A 21,439-nucleotide genomic window follows, 5' to 3' on the forward strand; every position below is an offset into this window, starting at 1 on the left:
TTAGTTTTTTTTAATATGTAATATAGTTAATTTAGTTGGTAGTTTAATGTAATTAGAAATGTGAGATTCGTTTCGGATCGATTCGGAAATTCGGCCGAATTCATAAAATTCGGGATTCGGATCAATTCGAATTTCTGAATTAAAATAGTGCCAAATCTACCGAATAAATCCGAATTAGTTCGGATTTATTCGGTAGATTCGGAGGGCCATGGATTACACTAGTATTGTACAGTATATTAGGTTATATCACTCTGCTATGGGTTACACCTAATATGCAGTACATAATACTAGTCTAATACACAGCACATCCCACCTAACACTTACCAAAATTCCGAACCAAACCGAATCAAACCGAATCCAGCCGAATTTATTAGAATCCGAATGAATCTGAAACAAATCCGAACCGAATTGATTTGAATTTTTCCGAAATTGAATCAATCCGAACCGAAATTCGAAAAAATCCAAATCGATCTGAACCAAACCAAATTTTTTCGCCATGCACATGTCTAAATGTAATTGTAGTATAATAGTTAGGGTAGGTTAATTAATAGTTTAATATAGTTTAATTTAATTCTACAGGTAAGTTTTAATTTATTATAAGTTAGGGATGTTGTAATTTTAATGTAAAGTTAGCAGGTTCTTAGGTTTAGGGGTTAACATCTTAATTTAGTTTATGGTGATGTGGGGGCTGGCGGTTTAGGGGTTAATAGGTTTAGTTAGTGATAGTGATGTGGGAGGCCAGGGGTTTAGGGGTTAATACGTTTATTTAGATGCGGTGTGGTCCGTTAGCAGCGGAATAGGGGTTAAAACATTTTTTTAGTTGCGGGGGTGCTGGGCGACAGATTAGGGGTGTTTAGACTTGGTGCTTATGTTAGGGTGTTAGGTGTAAACTTTACTGGTTTTCTACTTTTAAAAATCAATGGGATATCTGGCAGCATCAAACATAAGTTTTCAGTGCTTTCACATTCCCATTGATTCCTATGACATCCGCGGCCTCCTTGGTGGCGGATTGAAAACCAGGTACACTGGGCCGGAAAAGCCGCGAGTGTACCGGTTAACTATTTGATAACTTTGAAAACGTGTCAAATAGAGCCAAATGTGTATTCGGAACATCTGTAATGACGTAAGCATCGATCTGTGTCAGATTGAGACTGGTGGATCGTATGTTACGTCACAGATTTCCACTTTTGCCAGTCTGTAGGCTTTGATAACTAGGTCTAATCAAGCTCGCCACAATTACGCTGCGGAATTCCAGCGTATTTGTGGTTGACAGCTTGATAAATAGGGGCCAATATCTCCTAGTCTTGTAAATCCCCTACATCCTTCCCCTTCACTAAATGTTTATAAGGAAATTTAAATAAAGTATAACTAAGGTAATACCTTGCAAAAGGTGTTACCTTGCAAGAAGTTATTACTCTATATGTGGCATAAAATGAGTTATACCTCTGGTAAAGGAAAGTACACTACAGTTGAAAAGGATATAATATTGCTCTACATGCAGATGAAAACGAGTTACTACAGCTTTCTATCTAGTTCTGAATGGGGCAAACTTTAATTTGGCTGACAGAAGGTGTTATCACTGTTGTCCGATGATCGGTTGGAGTAGTAAGACTTTTTTTTTAATCTGCTATCTGCAGTTTTACACTGTTCAATTCAATATAGAATGGTAGACAAATATTAAGTAAACAAATAAAAAATAATTCAAGATTGTTTTCATTTAATTAAACATAGCTGTGGTTTTAAAGTTGAAAGCTGAATTCTACAAACTTTTGAAAAAAATCATAATCACTTTTCTCCATTTATCATTTTGGATGTTTGCAAAATAAAAATGTAATGTAAACAATTCAGATTTTCAACATTTTCTTTTATATGCAACACCTTACCATTGAACATTAAGGATGAAAGCCAAACAAATGAATGCATTAGGCAGAATTTTTATCAAGGGACATAAAGATCAATTGAATATATCCCAATATGACAATGCAGATCAACGCTATGCTGCCTATGCAAGCAATAAAAAGGAAACTTGTCTGTACAGATTTTTTTCTTATTGTTAATAGAAGTCTCCCAGTGAACAAAATAAAATGTTCTTTTAGACAGAATATTTAAGTACTATATACAATATTATCAGTACATTTATTTAAGATTTAGTTACTTTATGGAATGAGCAATATAGATTAATATTATAGACATACATTTAATTTAATACAGAAACCATAATAAGTGAATAGACCTAATAATCAATAAAATTACCAAAATTCCAAAGATAGAACCAATGATCATAGTGCAGAACTTTCAGGCTGATTGGAGTGGAATTAGCACAGTCCACAGACGATCCCTCAGAAAATGAATAGCATAATAGTGAAGTCTGTATGGTAACTTAATAGAGATTTCCAAACCACATTATACTCACACTTTTATGAGATGCGACTAAGCTCTTAGTGGAGCAGGCATGTAGGTACCAAGCTTATATAGATGCACTGGAACTTCAAAAGTAATGTAGATAAAACGTATTAAAAACACATGGACAAATACAGACTGACATTCACAGGGTACGGCACACATACATTACAACCGCAAAGCAAAGAAGCTTCTGTTGTGAAGCAAATGTCCGTTAGTCCATCTTTGAAAAAGCCAACTTACCAGTGTTAAAATGAAAGTGGGAGGTATTTCTTGGACTGGAAATTTTATTCACAACAAGGGCGGACGTAAAGGGACAACACTTATTTGCTTCTGTGCGTAGGATTTTTCTTAAAAAAAGGAAAGTCTCTGCAAGTGGAATTAATAGAGCTCATTGGAAAGGGAAATTTTGCTGTATAGGGCGAAGTTAGCAGTAAGCAGGGGGTGCACTTTATTAAAATGAAATCCTGCAGCCAATATAAATCACATTACGTTGCTTTCTGCGTATAGCATATTACATTCACCTATATTTTCGTATACATGTGTTTTTCTTTTAGGGTATTAAGTATCCTATATAATAAAAGGCCAAGTGTGTTTGTCCGAAGCTGTCATGCGCAGTAGAGACAGCACGAGGACAAACACACCTGGCCTTTGAGTCCCTAGCAGATCTGCGGCAGAAGTGGGCATGGCCAGGCGTGATGTGAATGTCCGTGAAGGGGGCGTGGCCAGGCGCGGTCGCGTGATAGAAGAGAGAGGGATAGAGAGGGAGGAGAGATAGAGAGGGGAGAGAGAGAGATCAAAAGAGAGGGGGGAGAGAGAACAGAAGAGGGTGAATAGAGAGAGCAGAAGAGGGGAGATAGAGAGAGGGAAAGAGAGACAGCAAAAGAGAGGGGGGAGAGAGACAGCAAAAGTGAGGGGGGAGAGAGACAGCAAAAGAGAGAGGGGGAGAGAGACAGCAAAAGAGAGGGGGATAGAGACAGCAAAAGAGAGGGGGAGAGAGACAACAAAAGAGAGAGGGGGAGAGAGACAGCAAGGAGAGAGAGGGGGAGAGAGACAGCAAAAGAGAGGGGGGAGAGAGAGAGCAAAAGAGAGGGGGGAGAGAGACAGCAAAAGAGATGGGGAGAGAGAGAGCGCAAAAGAGAGGGGGAGAGAGAGAGCACAAAGGAGAGGGGAAGAGAGAGAGAGTGCAAAAGAGAGGGGGAGAGAGAGAGCTCAAAATAGAGGGGGGAGAGAGCAAAAGAGAGGGGGAGAGAGAGAGCGCAAAAGAGAGGGGGAGAGAGAGAGCGCAAAAGACAGGGGTAGAGAGCTCAAAAGAGAGGGGGGAGAGAGCTCAAAAGAGAGGGGGGAGAGAGCTCAAAAGAGAGGGGGGAGAGAGAAAGCTCAAAAGAGAGGGGGAGAGAGAGAGCAAAAGAGAGTGGGGAGAGAGAGAGCAAAAGAGAGGGGAAGGGAGAGATCGCAAGGGCTGGGACCGCTGTGCTGCAGAAAATGGCCCATGTGAACGGGCTTTAGGACTAGTTTTAAATAATTTGTCACAACCTCACCACATTTTCATTTGTGAGAAAAAAAACAATGAGTACTGTAGAGTGAAAATGTTTAGAGAATTACCCTGGAGTTTGAGAGAATAATTTCTACATAGCCATGAAACGCCCATGTTCAGCCCATTTTACAAAAAAACCACAACAATTATAAATCATCGTGTTTTTTTATCCTTAAATTACAATTTACGTTGTGCATATTAAATACAATTTATACCTATGTAATTTACATTTAAATTATACGTTTTTGATAAAATACGATTTTTAGGGAACAATTTTGTTATGATTTTTGATGCACCTTAAAAATGTTTTTTTTTTTTTTTTTTCCTGCGTATTTATGTATAAATGCATCAGTTTTTCATTTTGTATGATTTTTAATTCACTATTTCCACTGTACACAAATGCAGAATACGTCCCCTAGCATGACACCCTGCTTTCAGGGTATAAAAAGGGCTTTATATAATTCCACCACACAAATAGAAGGACTGGTGAGCATTCTTAAATATTATCACCAGTCCAGAGACCTTTAGATAATCAGTCCCTTAGCAGGAGGGACATCCTCTCAATTAAGTTCCGCTACCTGGACTGTAAGAGGGAGCTAAAGAACAAGATGGCCAAGGAGAGGGAAACTGAATGCCAGAGAATTGTGAACTGCTATATTTGAAAAACACCAGTGCAACATCGTAGATATACAATAATAACAGTGAGTATCTAACGAATGTGTGTGGGGTGGTGTTACCGGCCGTTTAAGTATCCAGAGATCCGGAAAAGTTCCTAAGCCTTGCAGTGTACCTTTTTTGGGGACTTTATCGAATATGATTAATTTCCCCTGAGCACACAGAAATTTGCACTTTGCACTGAACTGTTTTTTATATTTGATTTTGTTACCACCAGTGGTATTTTACTTGATATTTGTTTATTTTTCCTTTATCTGTGCTATATTTTATGTGCTTATGAGGAACACATTCATGGCAGCTTAAATTTAAATAAAGTTAAAGAAGTAGCTGGTGCAGCACAAATTTTTTTATTTTTTATTTAATTTGCTTTTTCATGAGGTCAAGATGTTGAATAACAAAAGTGAAACTTACATACTTATGAATTAAGGACATTGCTGGATCGCTATTTAAAGGGACAGTCTACACCAGAATTGTTATTGTTTTAAAAGATAGATAATCCCTTTTTTACCCATTCCCCAGTTTTGCATAACCAACACAGTTATATTTATATATTTTTTACCTCTGTGATTATCTTGTATCTAAGCCTTTGCAAACTGCCCCTTTATTTCAGTTCTTTTGACAGACATGCAGTTTAGCCAATCAGTGATAGCTCCCAGATAACTTCAAGTGCATGAGCACAGTGTTATCTATATGAAAAACATGAACTAACACCCTCTAGTGGTAAAAACTCTGTTAAAATGCATTCTTAAGAGGTGGCCTTCAAGGTCTAAGAAATTAGCATATAAACCTCCTAGGTTAAGCTTTCAACTAAGAAGAGAGGGGGGAGAGAGACAGCAAAAGTGAGGGGGGAGAGAGCGCAAAAGAGAGGGGGGAGAGAGAGCGCAAAAGAGAGGGGGGAAGAGAGAGCGCAAAAGAGGAGGGAAGAGAGAGCGCAAAAGAGGGGGGAGAGAGAGTGCAAAAGTGATGGGGGAGAGAGAGAGCGCAAAAGAGAGGGGAGAGAGAGAGCGCAAAAGAGAGGGGGAGAGAGACAGCAAAAGTGAGGGGGGAGAGAGTGCAAAAGAGAGGGGGGAGAGAGAGCGCAAAAGAGGGGGGGGAAGAGAGAGCGCAAAAGAGGAGGGAAGAGAGAGCGCAAAAGAGGGGGGAGAGAGAGTGCAAAAGTGATGGGGGAGAGAGAGAGCGCAAAAGAGAGGGGAGAGAGAGAGCGCAAAAGAGAGGGGGAGAGAGAGCTCAAAAGAGAGGGGGGAGAGAGAGAGCGCAAAAGAGAGGGGAAGAGAGAGAGCGCAAAAGACAGGGGGAGAGAGCGCAAAAGAGAGGCGGGAGAGAGTTTAAAAGAGAGGTGGGAGAGAGAAAGCTCAAAAGAGAGGGGGAGAGAGAGAGCAAAAGAGAGTGGGGAGAGAGAAAGCAAAAGAGAGGGGGAGGGAGAGAGCGCAAGGGCTGGGACCGCTGTGCTGCAAAAAATGGCCCGTGTGATCGGGCTTTAGGACTAGTTTTAAATAATTTGTCACAACCTCACCACATTTTTATTTGTGAGAAAAAAACAATGAGTACTGTAGAGTGAAAATGTTTAGAGAATTACGCTGGAGTTTGAGAGAATAATTTCTACGTAGCCATGAAACGCCCATGTTCAGCCCATTTTACAAAAAAAAACCACAACAATTACAGATTATGTGTTTTTTTATCCTTAAATTACAATTTATGTTGTGCATATTTAATACAATTTATACCTATGTAATTTAAATTATACGTTTTTGATCAAATACGATTTTTAGGGAACAATTTTGTTATGATTTTTGATGCACCTTAAAAATGTTTTTTTTTTTTTTTTTCCTGCGTATTTATGTATAAATGCTTCAGTTATTCATTTTGTATGATTTTTAATTCACTATTTCCTCTGTACACAAATGCAGTATACGTCCCCTAGCATGACACCATGCTTTCAGCGTATAAAAAGGGCTTTATATAATTCCACCACACAAATAGAAGGACTGGTGAGCATTCTTAAATATTCTCACCAGTCCAGAGACCTTTAGATAATCAGTCCCTTAGCAGGAGGGACATCCTCTCAATCAAGCACCGCTACCTGGACTGTAAGAGGGAGCTAAAGAACAAGATGGCCAAGGAGAGGGAATCTGAATGCCAGAGAATTGTGAACTGCTATATTTGAAAAACACCAGTGCAACATCGTAGATACACAATAATAACAGTGAGTATCTAACGAATGTTTGTGGGGTGGTGTTACCGGCCGTTTAAGTATCCAGAGATCCGGAAAAGTTCCTAATCCTTGCAGTGTACCTTTTTTGGGGACTTTATCGAATATGATTAATTTCCCCTGAGCACACAGAAATTTGGACTGAACTGTGGACCTTGGTATCTTCTGACTGTTTCAGAAAAGGTTTTTTTATATTTATTATATTATTTTTTTATATTTGATTTTGTTACCACCAGTGGTATTTTATTCGATATTTGTTTCTTTTTCCTTTATCTGTGCTATATTTGATGTGCTTATGAGGAACACATTCATGGCAGCTTAAATTTAAATAAAGTTAAAGAAGTAGCTGGTGCAGCACTTTTTGATTGACACACACATTCGGCACTCTTCTTGTGAATCAATAACCAAACATGACAAAGTTTTGGGTACAAAAGGCCGCAGCCCGCATTTATTAAACAAACAAGTGTTTACAAATAACACAACCACCTAACCAATGTGGTTACAAAAAACTCTGGGGTGCTGTCCATCATCCACCACACGTGCCTTCCACTGGCTGTTGCCAGGCACGCCCCCTTTTCTTAAACTCTCCCCATCGTCCGATGAGGTACCATTACCACATAAAACTTGCCTGATAAGGCCAGCACCCGCCCTTAGCTGCGACTTCCAAATTCTTAAAACCGGGAGGGAGGGAGGGAGCTTTTCCCGCTTCACAAGGGAAATGATGCTGGCTTCCGCCTCACAACCCTCAATATTTATACTCGCTCCTGCTCCTCAAAATTCTGCCTAACAACCCACTGCTATTGGCCTGTAGTGTGGTCACATGCCCCTGCTCTCAATTCATTCCTTCCGAGGCTTCTTTGACACACACATTCGGCACTCTTCTTGTGAATCAATAACCAAACATGACAAAGTTTTGGGTACAAAAGGCCGCAGCCCGCATTTATTAAACAAACAAGTGTTTACAAATAACACAACCACCTAGCCAATGTGGTTACAAAAAACTCTGGGGTGCTGTCCATCATCCACCACACGTGCCTTCCACTGGCTGTTGCCAGGCACGCCCCCTTTTCTTAAACTCTCCCCATCGTCCGATGAGGTACCATTACCACATAAAACTCACCTGATAAGGCCAGCACCCGCCACAGACCGACCTACCGTCGGACACCGCCCAACCGGGCTAAGGCCTTCTGTACCCCTTCTTTTAGGTTAAAATTAAATAAGTGCAACCCCACTTCATTGAGATGCACCCCATCCTTAATAAAAAAAGCATCTGCCTGATTCCCCTTCGAATTCAACATGGCGAATGCCAAAACCCCCCAACTGAGCAACAAAACCTGATAGAGTCCTGTTAACCTTTCTCCTGGATAAATCCAGCCTCCTGACATCCCAAGATGAGCGCCATTCCAACCTTGTCTCAATTTCTGACCACACAATTAACACCTTCGGGAACAAAACCTTCAACCTACGCATGCCACCCTTCAACTGGTCAATCAAATCTTTTGAGCCATAAACCCTAAGTCATTTCCTCCAGCGTGTAACACCAAAATGTCAGGAGGCTTGTACAGCCTGGCAAACTTACTCACTGTACTCACTACCCCTTCCCATTTGAGACCTCTTACCCCAAACCACTTTACCCCAACCTGTTCCCGAGGAAGACCCAACTGGATTCCCCCTTCCTTTGTTGCTGCAGCTTTTCTCGCCCAGTAAATGAAAGAATGTCCAACTATCCAACACTGAACTGGACCTGTTAAGAAAAACAAAACTATACTATCATGTTAGGACGAACATAACGCTTAAAACACCCCGACTTCCACCTTCCCACCTTTTTCACAACTTCCTCACTCAAACCCAATTCATGCGCCTCAGTTGCCGCGCCTATTCTAAACGAATGGCATCCAAAATCTTTAGGGTCCACCCCAGCCACGGACAAAGCCCTTTTAAGTACCGCCCCAAACTGATATTTTGACAATGCTCCTCCATCCTCGTGCCTCAAAAGAGGGCCCCCACCACTAGGCCTGATCCTAAGATAATCCACCAGAGAACCTACCGGGCAACAAACACCCCCGATAGCAAATAACTTGATTAAGCGGCCCATACCCTCCTGATCTGTCTTAGATTTTCTAAGCCAAATGGACACTTCCTCCCTTGATATCACCACATCACCAAACCCGATACCGCCATTGTCCTTTCTATTAGCCCCAACCAATTCCAACACTCTAAAAGCCCCAAAAAAGGCTAAAACAAAAGCCATCCGGAACAAATAATACTCAAACTTAGAATTGCACACCACCTCCAAAGCCCCAACTACCTTTAATAGTAAACCAAATACAAGTGGACGTCTTTTGTCCCCCCTAGCTCCACCTCTACAAACACCTCTCACCGCCAATTTTACCCAAAACTCCTTTGTTAAATCAACCCATCCCATCAGCTTAAACAGAAAGGCTAACGCCGCCACCTGACGATTCACCATGGATTTTGACATCTTCGCCTCTTTCCATTCCTGCACCCAATCAACCAAGTACCACACCCAATCCTCTTTTGATAGCCTGATTCCATCCCTGTGCAGCCTACAAAACCACCGTTTCCATACTGGCACGTAAGCTCTTAACGTACTCTGGGCTAAAGCCCCTCTCGCCAATTTCAATCCTTTAAGAAGTCTATCTGCCACAAAGCCCTTGGGCATTCTTCCCCATCCAACTTCGCCTCCGGGGCTGCTTCCCGAAACTTCTGCCACTGCAACCGGGAAAGAGAGTCAGCAATCACATTTTGCTTCCCGGGTACATGCACCGCCCTAAAAAACACATTCCCCCTCAAGCATTCCAGGACAAACACTCGGAGAAGCCGAATCACCGGCCTCGACTTCGCTGTCAACTTATTAATCGCAAATACCACTCCCAGATTGTCAGAGTGGAAAGTCACCTTCCTATCCCTCCTCTCACCATTCCAAACCATAACAGCCACCACCAACGGAAACAATTCTAGAAACACCAAGTTCTTGGTTAAACCTTGTTCCTTCCATTCCTCAGGCCATGTATCCACGCACCATCTGCCATCAAAATATGCCCCAAAGCCATGTGCTCCTGAAGCATCTGTGTATAGGTGCAACATCTCATCCGATACCGGCCCCTCCTGAATGAGCGACCGCCCATTGAACTCTTCCAGAAAAATCAACCACACTCTAAGATCCTCCTTCAACTCCTTTGAAAGCCAGATCCTGTGGTGTGGTTCCTTCACCCCAACCGTAGCCAATGCCAGGCGCCTTCCAAAAACCCTTCCAACTGGGATCACACGACAAGCAAAATTAAGCTTGCCCAGTAGCGATTGCACTTCTCGCAACGACACTTTCCCCTTCCCAAGCATCTCAGTTATGACCTTTCTCAGATCTACCACCTTATCCCAAGGTAACGAGCACTCCATCAATACTGAGTCAATCTGGATCCCCAGAAAACTCAACTTAGTCACCGGCCCTTCCGTCTTTCCTGGTGCAATCAGAATCCCGAATTGCTCAGCCACTTCAACAAATGTTTTCAACAACATTTCACAAACTCCAGAACCAGCTTCCCCCACAAACAGGTAATCATCCAAATAATGGACCATCGATGACCTGCCCGCCTTTTTCTTCACCACCTATTCCACAAATGTACTAAATTTTTCGAAGTACGCACAGGATATGGAGCATCCCATCGGTAAACACAGATCAACGAAAAATTCCCCTTGAAATTGGCAACCCAATAAATGATGACACACCGGATGGACTGGTAAAAGCCGAAAGGCTGCCTCCACATCCACCTTTGCCAACAATGCTCCAATCCCCACTCTCCTGACCACACTCACCGCCTTATCAAATGAAGCATAACGTACTGCCGTCAAAGACGGGTCAATCCCGTCGTTAACAGACGCGCCCTTAGGATGAGACAGGTGGTGAATCATTCTAAATTGTCCCTCCGTCTTCTTTGGGACCACCCCAAGTGGGGACACCCTCAAATTCGGGAATGGAGGGTCCTTGAAGGGGCCCGCCATTCTCCCCAGTGCCACCTCCTTTTCCAACTTAACTTGAACCACCTCTGGGAATTGCTCAGCCGATTTTAAATTCCCAGGAACTCCCGAACCCTTTGAACCCTCGAACGGGATACGAAATCCGGAACTGAAGCCCGTCAGTAACAGCTCCACATCCCCCGCTCTACCCTTTGTCTTACCGTATTGGCTTAGCCACGGGGCCATCTCTCTTACCCTCACCGGGGTCCGAGCCCGTAGCAGCACCCTCACCTCCTTTACCATTCCCCTTTCCTTTTCGGAAACATTTTGCCCCAGAGTGCGCACCTCCGCATCCTGAGCACTCGTGCTTGTATTTGCACGCCCCTCCGAACCTACACACCCCTTCATTAAACTGGAAGCAGAGGCCTTTTTTAATTGCCACCGATGTGGCCCCCACTGTCGTTCCACTAGCCCCCGTTCCTCCACTCCGAAAGGACTGCCCCCTCAAAGGAGTCATTAACTCCAACCACACCCCCATCTCTCTGTCATCCCACCGCATCTCTGGTCGTACCGCCAGCCTCTGGCGGAACTGTTCATCGTACCGCCACCAGGCAAGACCCCCATATGTCCTCTGAGCCCCTGATATTTCATCAAAATAGCAAAACATAGTCGAGCTCTGCTCGGGGAATTTCTCCCCGATCACGCTGGCTAATATGCAAAAAGCCCTCGTCCAGTTTGAAAAAGTTTTAGGTAATTTCCTCCACTTTTTCTTTCTCTCCTCCTCTTCCTTTTTGCCCTGTTCGCCTTTTGGATCTTCCTTTAACTCAATAAAGTGGTCCAACAGCAACAATGAAAAGATCTCTACAAACTCTCGTTTCCATATCTTTTCTTTAACCTCTTTACTCAGATGGATCCCAAGTGGTCCAATCGAGCACAAGCAAGGCCTACGCAAGGCTTGATCTGCCACAATTAACACTTCACCGCTTGTAACCGGCACCGACCCTCCTTTTTCTACCCCACTCCCCGAAGGGGTTCCAACCACCGGTACACTACCCTCCTTCACTGCCGGTACCCATGCTCCCGCTACTGTTCCTACATCACCCCCAACTTTCCTTTTGTCTTCTAATTGAGCCACCAGCTCCTTCAGACCTTTCATCACCGTCTCATACACTCCCCCCGACTCTTCTTTTTCTTTCCCCCCCTGCAGGGAACCCGCCGTCTCACCTGGCGGCCTTGACTCAGGCTCCTGCACCACTATTGTATCCTCTCTTCTCCTTTCCGCCCTGTCACCTGCAGATCTTCTCCCCCTATCATCAATGTTATAAGACATAGAGCTTTCCCTCCTACGTGTATGTTCTCGATCTCTATCCCGCCTGCCCCATGTGGGGGACGTATGCCTTTCCCGCTCCCTGTAGTCTATCCTTGGCGTCCGAGATCTCTCCCTCCGCCGTGTCCCTCTGCTCCTGCTCCTGTCCCTTCTGCTCTGTCCACCTGAACCTCACCTGATCTCTGTGGAGAATGATTAACATGATGTCTCTGCCTCCTAGTGTCTTCCTTCTCTCTTCCCCTGCCCCTCTCTCGTTCTTCCCTCATTCCCCCAATTTGTCCTTCACTCTGAGTTACGTGTCCCCCCCCAGGCACCAGAGAATTGAGCAGCTGCATTAAAGTAGCCATCTCTCCTACCTGTGCCGAACTCTCCAGTTCCGTCTGCTGTCCCAATTGCAATTCTTCACCAGCGAAGTCACTGTAAGATTCATTCATCCACAGGACGTCCTCCTCCAGCTCCTGTAATGAAGACTGCACCGCAGGCAACCCCGGCCTTTCCACCGGGACGCCGTCCGACTCCTCCGGTTCTGAAACACAATCATTAACTTCCAAATTATTCCTTTTCTCAGTCCTTTTACCCCCACTCCTGTTCTCCCTGCCCCTCTCTGTCTCTGTACCCCTATTCTCCCCATCCCCCCTACCCCCTGTAACCCTATCCCTTTCCCTTATATCCTGTACCAAAACCTCAACGGCCTCTCCAATCCCACTTGATATCCCTCCTGCACTATGCCTGCTGTCCCTATTCGCCTCAGCTCCCCTTTCTCCACCTACCTCTTTTCCCTTTTTTCCTCTCGCCTTAGCTTGCCCCTTCCCAAAACCTCCTCTTCCCCTGCCCAAACAACGTCCACTATTCTCCCTCATGTTCCCTCCAATTCCTCCGCTGCCACTCGCAGCACCTACAGTTACCTTATCCCTCCTCTCACTGCTCCTTAAGTTTACACCTGTTCCTCCAACGCCCCTACCGCTTCTCTCATTCCCACTCATCCCCTCCCCCCTTCTCCTTCTATCCACACTAGCTCCCTCAAAGCCCGAGCCATCCCTTCCCTTCTCAGCCCCCTGTTTACTTATACCGCTCCTGGCGACTGCCACCTCACCCTCCCTGCTCCCCGCACAAACCTCATGTGTCACCATTACTCCCCCCTCCACGCTGCCTACGCTCGTCCCCAGCAACCTAGGCCTCAGTGTTCCCCTCCTACTCCCTGCTGACACTGGAGATGTGCGCAGCTCCTCCATAGCCCTTCTCTTGCCTCCCGACTTTCCGCTAACTTCACCTCTGGCCGTATCAGGCCTCCCTTGACCCAAAGCTCCCCTCCTGTCATCCGGACTAAGCCGCACCGGCGGCTTCGTCCGCCTCACCGGCCGACCGCACCGCTCCTGACCTGATGTTCCTGCTGGCTCGACTGTCGACGACCCTGCACCGGAAACCGCTGTCCTCTGAAAAGAGCCTCTGCTGGAGCCAGGTAACACCTTTTTCCGCTACCAAGGTCTTTACCTGTTCCAGCAAAAGGCTCACACTCTCCATTCTGCCTGTCAGCTTTTCCCGCTTCACAAGGGAAATGATGCTGGCTTCCGCCTCACAACCCTCAATATTTATACTCGCTCCTGCTCCTCAAAATTCTGCCTAACAACCCACTGCTATTGGCCTGTAGTGTGGTCACATGCCCCTGCTCTCAATTCATTCCTTCCGGGGCTTCTTTTACTTTGCTTTTTCATGAGGTCAAGATGTTGAATAACAAAAGTGAAGCTTACATACTTATGAATTAAGGACATTGCTGGATCGCTATTTAATACTGTGAAACTGAAAATTTGATGGCAGGTTTTTTTGTTGCATGAATTTATAGATCTGTTGTTTTTGTTTGTTTTGTTGTTTTATTAAAGTGCTGTTCATTTACTCTCTCAGACTAATAGGGGGAAAAATAGTAAAACTTAAGAGTTATCTCTTGAGAATCACACCACTTTTCAAGACCATGATTGAATTGAAAAATGGATCCCCTTTTCAAAATATTGACATATTTAAAAAAAAAAAAAGTTTCCCTTTTTTTTTAAATTGTAGTAATATTATTTATAGACAGAGTGCTATGCTATTGTTGTGTAACTTAATAGTGTGAGCTCTTCATAAGTTTTGGAATTTCCATGTTTTATTATTTTTGATTGGGAACTTAAACATTTGTATTTCAAAGTTTTTATTTTAAACAAATGTTTGTGTGTAGTGCATATACAGTATGGTATAATGTTTGTACAGTATGTATGTGTAGTGAGCCTATTGTTAGGTATGCAATTTTTCCTGTATTTCTGTTATGTTCAATGATACATATTTTAGTTAATGTCTTGCTTGCCTCTTTGCCTACAAGGGAAGCATCATTATTTGTTCATCCATATAATCAATTCTGAAGAAACTGCTGCAGAAACATTCTTTACTTTGACAGGAAAACATATATAAACTTTAAATGTTATCAAGACACATGTTGCAATACTGGCTGATAATTATTTACTCTGTATTGTCGAGGAAAAATAATTAGTTGCTTTGCAGTCAAAGAAAGGTGATGTTTGAATCCAGATATACTGTATACACTAGTGGCATAATTCTATAAAATATATACATTTTATGAATAAAATACAGTCACAACTATAAAACCAAAGTCCTGCTTGGTGAAATCCAGCCAAATTTAAAGTAATATTTCAAATATAATATTGATTAGCAAAGTTAAAATAAGTCAATTATTGTTGTACAAATGCTAGGGCAGCTCCAATTGTATCATACAGGCAATAGAAAAACAATGTATAATGTTAAACAGAAAACAAGGGGCACCTCACAGCATAATACTGTTTATGCAAATAAAATAATTCAAAGTATTGTAGTAACTCACAATATAGATGGTGCTAAAGTAATTGTTATGGCTGGCACTCTCTGTGGTCAGCTTCCTGAAAACTGCTGCTTCTATAAATCATAGTGTAAACACACCAAAAAGTCACATCAATGCCAATGAATAAAAGCAGACCTTTAAAGGTCTAATTAACAATGTGCATTTGGATTTGAGTGAATGTACAAACACAACAATTTTTGCATATTTGTTGCAATAATGGTCTACTTTCACTCCCTTTAAATTTTAAAACAAAATCTGACACCTAGCACTCTTATCTTGGGTATTCTGTTCTTGGTTTTGATAACCAAGAATTCTATGATAGGGCAGTGGATAATCTGTAAAATCAGTGAAAGTCTTGATCTATATATATGGATCCACCAAACCTAAAGACTAACTGCTAAATAACCCACCACCTCCCTTTTACAAAATTTGACAAGGGACCATCTACATGGCAATTCATTAAATAATCCCATAATTCCAAAATATCAAACACACAATACCCCTGCAAAACAATCCCAATCACTTAAAAAGGTCTCTCACATGTCCTATCCAATGCAACTATCCTGTAAAGCACAAGTGATCCTGTAAAAACGTTTGATGCCTTTTCCAATTTAAAATCTCAATTACAATTTAGAAATCTGACAGAGACATGATAATAACTGTTAATATTAGAAAGATGGAGATTGTAAGAATACTGCTTAAAATAAAATACAGGTTGGAGTCTAGAAAATAGAGTAGTAGCTGAATATAAATATAAGTTTTGGAAGACATAATATCATATGTTATAATTATTAGGGACAGGATTGCCATTTTTAGTAGCTATAAAGAAGTGACGCTAATGTTTTCACTCTCCTCTAAATAGTTAAAACTATATGACTTATTTAAGTTTAGTAATTCTGAGTGCTTTTGTAATTTATTGTCTCATTGATGGTAATCATGATAACCAAATATCTATATCTTTAATTAATTAGTTAATACGGAACGGCAGAACACCAACTCACATATATGTCAGCAGGAAAATTAGTGTTTCCAGAGTGAACAGTTACATTTCAGGTGCTCTCAATTATTGTAATAAGCTTGCTAGCAAATGATCTGATCTAAGATTCTCTCTCTATTCTGTGAGGAGGAACGACCTGATAGACTGAACGTAAGCACAGAAGCACAGAGGGAGACAAAGAGGAAGTTTAAAACAATTGTTTTTTCTTTAAAGTAATTGTTTACACGGGACAGCGTAGATGCTCCAGTAAAATAATTAGGAATTCTTCAAAGTTGAGATAGCTTCCTGATTTGAGACTGAGTAGGTGTTTGTTTTGTTTTTATTTTTGCTAAAAGCTAATTATGTGAAACCTGCTGTGTAACAAATAAATAGTTTGTTTTGAATCAAATTAACTTTTCTTCTTGCTGAGGCCAAAATCTCGACCATCTTGTCACTATATATATATATATATATATATATATATATATATATATATATATATATCTTCTAATGTCTTGAAATCATCTTTTTTTTGTTTTGTTTCATAGCATATACCTCAAATGAGACACAAATGAGAAGTGACACAAACTTGATTGATGGTCTGAATCAGTACATACATATAGGAGTTTCAGCAGAAAGCTTCAAATGTATTTACTTGTGAAAAAGACAATTAGAAATTTAAAAAGTCTAAGTAGATCTGATTAAGCAGCCTGTGTGGTTATAGAGTAAAAACAATACTGTGGCAAGTGAGACTACCCTCTCAATTGGGCTTAATACTTACCTTATTTGATTGAGGTAAAGTCTTGTAAATAGATGAATTATCTGTATATCAACTAAGTTATTTTTTTTGTGACCAAACAATTGACATAACTAAAGACTGCTATTATTATTACAAACTATATATCAGATCAAACCTACAGATCTGAACGGTTATAATTACAGTTCACCATCACTTATCCATGCTCCCCACGCACACAGAAGGGTTACACAGACATTATATACTATTCAGCTCGCAGGTTTCATGATCAAATCATATTGTGTAAAGTAACTATATGTATTTGTATTTATAGAGCCTGTTGTGCTGGATTAGTCTTTCTTTTATAACAATGTGTCAAATTTCCGAGATAGAGGTGTGGAGGACGCCACCTTTTCACTAATCCATTATAGCTGCAGATCTATAATTCTATACTTCTTTACACACCATTATGGGAACTCAGTTAACAGAGTTACCTACCTCTCTCACACACACACACACACACATATATATATATATATATATATATATATACATACATACATATATATATATATATATATATATATATATATATATATATATAGTGCTCAGCATAAATGAATACACCCCAACAGATTTGTCAGAAAACCTTTACTTAACTTTTAGAAACAACATATTCTATGGGACACTATACTACAAACTACTTCCACAAATGCGGGTCATTGATTGAAACCAAGATTTGTTAATTTGCACCCAGAGCAAAGTATTTTTCCTAACAAATTCATTCAAGACCATGTTGCAAAAATTAATACACCCCAATGAAAGTTATAGTGTCAAAGCTAAATGTGTGACAGCAAATTCCTAATTAACAAAAATTCAACTACTGGTGAGTCTAATTATTGATTAAACAGGTGTCCAGCAGACAGTTGATTATAAAAGGATGTTATTTACTAAAGAAAAGCCCTTCCCATGTCATGCTGTCAGCAATGGCACCACATGGAAGAGAAATGTCACAAGACCTGAGAAAGAAAATAATTTCTTTACACAAGAAAGGTGAAGGCTACAAGAAGATCAGCAAAGCTTTACTTATCAGTCAGAATACTGTAGCAAAAGTGATACAAAAATGTAACAAAGACGGAACTGCAACCATCTCACAGAGATGTCCAGGCCATCCACAGAAGTTAACAACTCGACAGGAGAGTCTTCTAATGAGAAGGGTTGAAGAAAATCAGCATGCAAGTTCACTGCAATTAGCTAAAGAAGTAGAAAGCCAAACTGGGGCGATACAATTTGGCATACACTGCAGAGGAATGGCATGCATAAGTGTCGTCCATGAAGGAAGCCTCTCCTAAAGCCCATACACAAAAAAGCCCAACTAGAATTTGTCAGGACAAATGCTGAAAAACAAGTCTACTTGGACTCTGTACTCTGGAGTGATGAGACCAAGGTAAAGGTTTTTGGAACTGATGGCTTCAAAACTGTATGGCGTTGCATGTGGAGTACAATGACAAATGCATGATACCTACAGTGAAACGTGGTGGTGGCAGCGTCCTTCTGTGGGGTTGCATGAGTGCTGCTGGTGTCGGGGAGCGCATTTCATTGATGGTATCATGAATTCACAGATGTACTGCTCTATATTGAAAGAGAAGATGCTACCATCACTCCTTGCCCTTGGTCGTCGTGCAGTTTTCAAACATGACAATGATCCAAAACACACATCTTATGCATTTCTAAAGAAGAACAGGGTGAAAGTGATGCAGTGGCCAAGTATGTCTCGTGATCTGAACCCAATAGAACACCTATGGGGAATTCTGAAGAGACAAGTTGAGCATCACTCTCCATCCAGCATCCAGGCTCTAAAAGATGTGGTTCTTGAAGAATGGAAAAAGATAGATGTTGCAATATGTCGCCAACTTGTTCATTCCATGCCTAGAAGACTTGTTGATGTCCTTACAAATCATGGAGGTCATATAAAATACTAAAGGTAGTAGTTTTTGTTGTGGGGTGTATTCATTTGTGCATCACCTACTTTGAGTAAACCTGAATATTTTGTCATCTAAGTTATATTATTAACCTTACTTTCATGTAATGAGAGAAACAAATGTTCTATAAAACTCAGTTTTGTCAAAATTCTGGAAATTGTTCTTGTGTTCATTGAGGCATTGAATAAAATCTTACTTTTCAAAACTATTTATGCTGAGCACTATATATATATATATATATATATATATATATATATATATATATATATATATATATATATACACACTTTTGAGCCCTTACCAAAAGGGCTTGGTGGGAAGCAATAGCAGATGATGTTGAAGTAGATTTCTCTGGTGGAGGTATATCTAGCTTTGTACAGAAGGAGTTAATCTCAGAAACATGTTAACATTCTATCTTCTTGCTGTTTTTAAGCACTTGCAGGTGGACTGGAAAACTCCACCTATGCATAAAATTTAGACTCCTCAAATGCTGTGTAAGTGGCAAAAATCCACACCTTTTTTGTAAAGTTTTTATGGAAATATACGCAAATAAATGGATCTGGGCTCCTTGATATGAGAATTAAGGCTGTTGACATGCTGAGTTAAGGATAAGTTCCTTGTCTTGGAATTTAAAAAAAACAGATGACTACATCACAAGGAGGTTGCATGTCTAAAGGCGATGATCTCTCTATCTGTATTTCCACAGCATCTAATGGATCAGATCCAAGTAGCGAGTAAAGCAATCCATCTAAATAAGTCTGCTTCAGGGAAAGTCTAGTCAAAAATTAACTTTCATTATTCAGATAGGGCCTGTAATTTTAAACAACTTTCCAATTTACTTTTATCATCAATTGTGCTTTGTTTTCTTGGTATTCTTAGTTGAAAGCTAAATCTAGATAGGCTCATATGCTAATTTCTTAGCCCTTGAAGGATGCCTCTTATCTGTATGCATTTTGACAGGTTTTCGAAGCTAGAGGGTGTTAGTTCACATGTGCCATATAGATAACATTGTGCTCAAGCACGTGGAGTTGCCTAGGAGTCAGCACTGATTAGATAAAATGCAAGTCTGTCAAAATAACTGAATTAATGGGGCATTCTGCTGAGGATTAGATATAAGGTAATCACAGAGGTAAAAAGTGTATTAATATAACTTTGTTGGTTATGCAAAACTGGGGAATGGGTAATAAAGGGATTATATCTCTTTGTAAACAATAAAAAGTCTGGTGTGGACTGTCCCTTCAAATTTGAGGTTGTTACGACGGGTTCTATATTTTAGTTTTTCTAGCTAGGGATATGTTGATGCTGAATGCATACTTTATTTTTCATAGATAAAAATGCATAGACCATTTTCTCTCTGTCATCTTCCAAGGTCTCCACTATTAAGTCCAGTTCATTATTTTGATAACTAATAGGCATTTCTTCAAAATGCACAAAAGGAGAGAAACACTCAACCAGGAAACAAAGAATAGCATAAAAGCCTGTTCTATGGCTAGTTAGCACCCAAGGCACAGTGTCTTTTTGCCCAGCATGTGCCATACACAGAGAAGTTTTCTGTCATGAACAAGAGACATAACATACCCAAGACGTACATTTCAGCCTCATCTGGGCCTTGTCAGTGAGGTGCAGCCATATCCTTCTAGAAGTCCCCCAGAGTCATCATTTGCATACACAAAAAGAGAAAATAACTTAACCAGGGAACAAACAATAATGTAATAGCATGTTCTATGGCTATTTAAAATTCCAGAAACAGACTTTTTTGCCTAGCATGTGCCAAACACAGAGAAGAACTTTCCTTTAGTATATGAGTCTGATATTGACTAAAGAGTACAATGAAACCCCAAAACACCAGGCAATTCCTCTCTGAACAAGCGATATAGTAAACCCCAGACGTCCTTTTTTTTAATATTAATAAATTATCATTTACAAAACAAAATACATAACAAAAACTTAATGAAACAACAGCAACAATTCAAAAGCAAAACAAACAAATTAAAATGGCAATTTTGGGCGGGGGTGGAGCTAGCCACATAATAGAGCAGATGTATAGTGCAGGAGCTCCGTAACCAAAGGGGCACAAAATTACCTTTTTCGGCAGGAGAAAGTGATTGCAGAACACCTATACTACGGGACAACATACCCTAAAGTACCTAGGAGACATCTATCTAAGGAAGGAAAGCTATTTACTGAACTATCTGGATTGAAAGGCTCAGTGCAGTGGAGAGCAGCCATTTTTTTTCTCCCCGAGTGGCACAGCATAATCTGCTAATATGGAGGCTCTCTATAGCAAACTGGATGCTATATTACAAAAGGTCAAGAGGAAGCTTACTCTCGTGGTAACGGGGTGTGATTCCCCTCAACAGCTACCTAAAATGGAACAAGAAACAGTAGTTTCAGGCTGGTCCTCTGCTGACAGAGAAGGGGACGCAGAGCAACAACCGGAACATGCTAAAACTCCTGAAGAAGAGCAAATGACTACCGCGGTGAGCACGACAGGAGACTACACATCTATATTACAGTTGCCTATCTTCTATGCAGTCGAGTCTCTTCACACCCGAATACGATCCTCAGATCCACATGGCAGTGATGTTGCTGCCGGAGCGCAGCGGTTCTGCAGGTCTGTGACACTTACTGATTCTGCTATGCATTACCCTGCTTCTAATAGTCTGCAGATATTCCTGAAGCGATGTAGCGACCGGGGTCACTTACTTTCTGCGATCTGTTGTGCCCCAGGCGTCCACCACATCAGTGAGACTGAACGA

This window comes from Bombina bombina, chromosome 6, assembly GCF_027579735.1.
Source record: "Bombina bombina isolate aBomBom1 chromosome 6, aBomBom1.pri, whole genome shotgun sequence".
NCBI lineage: Eukaryota > Metazoa > Chordata > Amphibia > Anura > Bombinatoridae > Bombina > Bombina bombina.